Source organism: Asparagus officinalis, chromosome 6 (assembly GCF_001876935.1).
Source record: "Asparagus officinalis chromosome 6, Aspof.V1, whole genome shotgun sequence".
Classification (NCBI taxonomy): domain Eukaryota; kingdom Viridiplantae; phylum Streptophyta; class Magnoliopsida; order Asparagales; family Asparagaceae; genus Asparagus; species Asparagus officinalis.
The window spans coordinates 25,545,141-25,550,655 of record NC_033799.1 but is presented as its reverse complement, the minus strand read 5'-3'; the positions used below and the strand labels follow the sequence as shown (position 1 = coordinate 25,550,655).

Below are 5,515 nucleotides of genomic sequence, written 5' to 3'. Positions count from 1 at the left end.
GAAAATTCCGTCGCTATAAGTCATGTTATAGCGACGGAATTTACCGTCGCTAATTTTCCGTCGGCAAAAAAGTTTTGCCGACGGAAATTTTAATATTGACGACGGAAAATTTCCGTCGCCATTAATTTCCCGACAGAAAATTTCTGTCGGTAAATTTCCGTCGCTAAAAGGGAATTTAGCGACGGAAATTTCCGTCGCTAAAACCCAAAAGAGGGAAATGTTTTTAGGCGCGGAAGTTTTTCTCTCTGTTCTCCCTAAAAAATTCATCCCATCGCCAAAATTTCATCCCCGAAAATTTCATCCCACCGCCAAAAAATTCATCCCAAAAATTTCATCACCCTCTCAAATCTCTAACCCCCTCCACACCGCACCCTCTCTAAGTCCCCAAAAATTTCATCACCGTTCACCCTCATCTTCTCCGGCCAAACGTATCCCTTCCACCTCCCTCATCTTCGCCGACGCTCTCTTCGTTGTCATCTCCTTCGACCGAGTAACGCCCCACTTCTCCTCCTACTTGACCCCTAGTCGTCCTCATCTCCAGGCCCTAGCCTTCTCCCAAGTTCCCAACTTTCGACCTCCCCTCTCGGTTCTCGCCTTCAGCAGCTCAGCTCCTCTCCTCAAGCTCCGATCGGCGATCTCCATCAGTCCATCTCGATCTCTCCAAAAAACCCTAACCCTAACCTAGATTTCACCCAATCGCCGGCCTCTCCTCCTCCTCGTTCAGACCCAAAGCAATCTCGATCCACCGACGTTGCGGATCCAACCCGGTGCATCCGAGACGGAGGTCAAGAGGGGTTTTTGGCAGCTCGCTCTTTAGGTGCCCGTTCTTTTTTCTATGTTTTTTATTTTCTTTCTTTTTTTTTGTGTGGATGTTATGGCATTTTTTGGAAGAAAAGAGGGGTTTTTTAAATTTATTTTGGGAGAAAATAGGGGAGAAAAGAGGGGTTTTTTAAACTTGTGTTTGATGAGGCACATAATATTGATAATGTTTGTATTGAGGCATTGAAAAGAGGGGTTTTTTAAACTTGTGTTTGATGAGGCACATAATATTGATAATGTTTGTATTGAGGCATTGAGTGTGAGTGTGAGGAAGCAGACTGTTTGATGAGGCACATAATATTGATAATGTTTGTATTGAGGCATTGAGTGTGAGTGTGAGGAAGCAGATGCTGGATGGGGCGACGAGAAATTTGAATAGGATAGCACATGAGATTGATAGGTATTGTTTATTCTTTCTTTTCTTTTTCCCCTTTTTTGTGAGAAATATTTGGTTTTTGTTTGAAGTTACCAATGAATTATACTGATGAAAGATAAATCTCCTACAAGAGATCCTGACAGTTAAACTTCAACAACCATTTACTTAATCGAAAAGATTCGACTTCTCTGTTTGAAGTTGCTAATGAACACCAAGTCTTCTCCACACAAGTCATCACAGTTAAACAACTTCCATAACCATCAAGGAGTGCAAAGATAGTATGAAATCGCTTGCTTTGACAGTTAGGATGCAACTGTAACTGTAAGCTGTCTGTGCTCATCACCACTTAGCATAATAATTGACTTTTATTGAAGTTAAAAAAAAAACTTATGTCAGCTCATGAATACATATGTAAATAAATTTCTAGACTATTGATTGAAGCAATCCTTACAAAAAGCAGCACCATCAACATTATGTAGGTTTAAGTACCTTTTTTTTATCAATGATCAGGTCCAGGTCCTTCAAGCAAACCAACATTAGCTAAATGGTTAACATCTTAGTAAAAGAAGATTACCCTGATAAAAGACTATCCTTTACTTCATTAATCAGTATTGCAGATTTTTCATGCAAAAAAGAGGAACTTTTTCTGGATCTGATTCCTTAATTTATTTTGCAGGTCACCATGTCTCGTATCGCGAAAGGTCAATCCTCTACCGCATCGGCTGATGGTGCGCCTCCCTCTTATGCCGGTGAGCTATTTTTTAGAATTTTACAAATTAGTCAATTTTTTCTTGGAAATTTGCAAATTGGTCCTTTTCACCCCATTTTGTTCTCCTTGGCGAGGCAATCGGGACTCCACACAAGTCATCACAGTTAAACAACTTCCATAACCATCAAGGAGTGCAAAGATAGTATGACATCGATCGCTTTGACAGTTAGGATGCAACTGTAACTGTAAGCTGTCTGTGCTCATCACCACTTAGCATAATAATTGACTTTTATGGAAGTTAAAAAAAACTTATGTCAGCTCATGAATACATATGTAAATAACTTTCTAGACTATTGATTGAAGCAATCCTTACAAAAAGCAGCACCATCAACATTATGTAGGTTTAAGTACCTTTTTTTTATCAATGATCAGGTCCAGGTCCTTCAAGCAAACCAACATTAGCTAAATGGTTAACATCTTAGTAAAAGAAGATTACCCTGATAAAAGACTATCCTTTACTTCATTAATCAGTATTGCAGATTTTTCAATCCCTCAAAATCATAGATGTTCACCTATCAATCTATCATGTGAGCCCCTTGCTCTGAGTGCTTCTAACAGATACCTAAAACTAATATCATATGGTTTAGCTTAAGCAGCAACCTCCTTGTTTATTTTTTTGCATGAATGTGAAATGAGCTCCCAAGCTGCTGCAACATCTCAAATAAGTATGCCTTTTGTAAACCCAACCGACCCATGTCTTCTGGATTCTTCAATATATAGGAATTAATCCACTTGTAAAACTTTTGTAATGATCTCCTAGACAATATTTAAAAGCTGTTTGGCCTTTTGCTTATTCTATTAGGTGATGTATCATGCGAATTTTCAGTTTCAATAATCCTTTGTGCTTAATTTGGTAGGAAGGTTCAAGGCCACTGATGCTAGCAGATTGCGTGCTGAATATAACCGCCTGGTTGAGGGTTTGGCGCAGAAAGGAAATTTGCCTAGTATGTTCTATTTCTTACTTTAGAAGTTGTATATATTTTTCCTTTTATGGTTTGTATATGATGCTGATTCATTTATATTTGTGAATATTTATCGGCAAAGTAACTTTATATTGTAAATTCATTATGGTCTTAATTGGGTGATGCAGCTCAGTTGTCATGATGTCTCTCTTGCCATGAAGGCTGTTTTTGATCGGTTCCAATCTGTTATAATTACTTCTGGAACTCTGAGCCTGATCGATCTGTATCCTCGATTGTTAAATTTCAGTCCTGTGATTAGTCGGAGTTTTACAATGTCTTTGACCAGAGACTGTATATGCCCCATGGTTCTTACTCGCGGAAGGTATTGATTGATCAAAGCTTGATTGATCAAAGCAAACAATCTTATGTAGACTATAAGTTTATACAGTTGCACAGTCCTATTCTTGCTCATATATATGAGGCTTCAATATCTCTTATGAAGGTAAGCACACATACAAGAGGAACATAATATGCATGTATTTTTTATTATGAACTATTTGCTCTATTGGAAAGCTTTATTAAGGTGGGATTACATGTATTTATCCGAACAATAACATTTTATTCAGGTGACCGAAGAGATGAAGAATGAGCAATAGCACTTGAAAAGTATGTTAAGACTATGGATTCTTTGACACTGAAGTTTCTGTTTTTCTTTGACCGAGTTTAGTTGGTAAGATACTGTTATGTTGATTTTTATAATATGATGATGACTTGCAATGGTTGATTGAGAATGCAAACCCACTGTTATTTTATCTAGAATACATTAAAATAATGATGTTTTTCTAAGAAATGAATTATGTATTGATTGAGTTTGTAGTATATTGTCTTCTCAAAAAGTTTAATAGCAAATTGTTATTTTCTTGAGTTGTTCCTTTTATTTGAGAAGCAACTAATCACACATTACAAGAAAGTAATAAAATTGTTATTTTCTTGAGTTGTTCCTTTTATTTGAGAAGCAACTAATCACACATTACAAGAAAGTAATATGACCTATTAATTTGATAACCTTCAAGGTCAAGAAAGTAATATGACCTATTAATTTGATAACCTTCAAGGTTCTGACGCATCATTATTTGCTAACTAATTACCATCTTGTATAAGTTTAGTTCTACACAGTACAATGTATTTGTTTGGAATGATAAGGACTAAATACTGTATTAATGATATCATTCAACATCGCAATAATTGATGGATGCCGCTCTTTAGTGAATAAAGCAATTAGGATCAATGATTCTATTGCCACAAATTGTCCTAAGTTTGGCCATGTGGTGAGAATTGAACTGTCTTGTTGAATGCTCATTTGAACTAAATGTTGTACATCATTAAGTATGTGGGTTAAGCTTACTTATTTAAGCAGAAGAGAGAAGAAAAGACATCGTTTTAAAGTTTTACTCGGCTCTTTCCATAAATTCTCTTTTAACTTTGACATCTAGATAGTTCAAAGAGAACCTACTAGCGGATGCTGCAAAGATGAAGGAATGGGGATTTGGTGATGGTGGTGGTGATGGAGGGGGAGGGGGTGGGGGTTTGAGTGTGGTTGGTGGGTGGGGTTGGGTGGATTTGGTGTGGTTGTGGTGGTGGTGATGTTGTTGTGTTGTGGTGTTGTGTTATGTTGTGGTGGGCGTTATTTGATTGGTTGGTGTCAGGTTTGGTCGTGGTGGGGGAGGGGGAGGTGTAGGGATTGGGTGGTGGTGGTGGTGATGTAGGGGGAGGGGGTGGTTGGTGTGGAGTGTGGTGGGTGGGTGGGTGGTGGCTTTGGTCGTGGTTGAGGAGGGACGGGGTGCAGATTTGGTGCGTGTGTGTGTGCGTGCGTATACGCATGCATGCGTGTATATAAGAATATGTGCGTGCGTATAATACATAAGAATATGCCATGATACTCTCTTCGAAACATATAATATATAAGAATATGTCATAATACTCTCTTATTGCTATACTTGCATGTCATGCCATGTTGTTAACGTTTGATTTATATTTACAGGCCTGGACTTTTAGACAAGGTGGAGCTGGTGATGAGGATGATGATGATCAGGAGCCCTGATTTGTTTTTTTTACCTTAATTTGAAAACAATGAGTGTGTGCTGTATAAACAATATTTATCATGATATGTGTTGTATAAATAATTTTAATTATGTTGAGATATTTTTATTAAAATATGTGTTATATATGCGTGGGAATGAATATTATACTGTTGATTGAACATGGTTTTACATTTATTATATTATTGTACAAGTTTTTTAAATTTTTAAAATAATTTTTTTTAAAAATATTGGAAATATTTAGCCACGGATTAGCCGTCGCTATATACCATTTTAGCGACTGAAAACATACACGGGGATATGCTAATAGCGGCAGAAAATCCGTCGCTAAAGTTTTTCTTTTTTAGCGATGGAAAATCCGTCGCTAAAAGTGACATTAGCGATAGATTTTTCGTCGCTAAAAGTAACAGTAGCGACGGAATTTTTTTTCCTTTAAAAAAAAATAGAACGACGGATTTTTCGTAGCTAATATTCTGTCGCTGACTTTTAGCGACGGATTAGCCGTCGCTAAAAGTTGTTTAGCTACCCTCAATGTACTGACGGTATTTTG

General features: G+C 37.4%; 1 long non-coding RNA gene across 4 annotated transcripts; it reads left to right on the top strand.

Moving 5' to 3' along the window:
• LOC109845453 lies at positions 235-5,027 on the top strand. Of its 4 annotated transcripts, none has more exons than XR_002248363.1 (6): positions 235-817; positions 1,148-1,219; positions 2,822-2,908; positions 3,055-3,368; positions 3,493-3,596; positions 4,908-5,027. It is a non-coding gene; the product is annotated as an uncharacterized LOC109845453 (long non-coding RNA). The 4 variants fall into 4 exon arrangements; XR_002248364.1 differs by having other exon boundaries at positions 1,140-1,219; XR_002248365.1 differs by lacking the exon at positions 1,148-1,219 and having other exon boundaries at positions 2,826-2,908.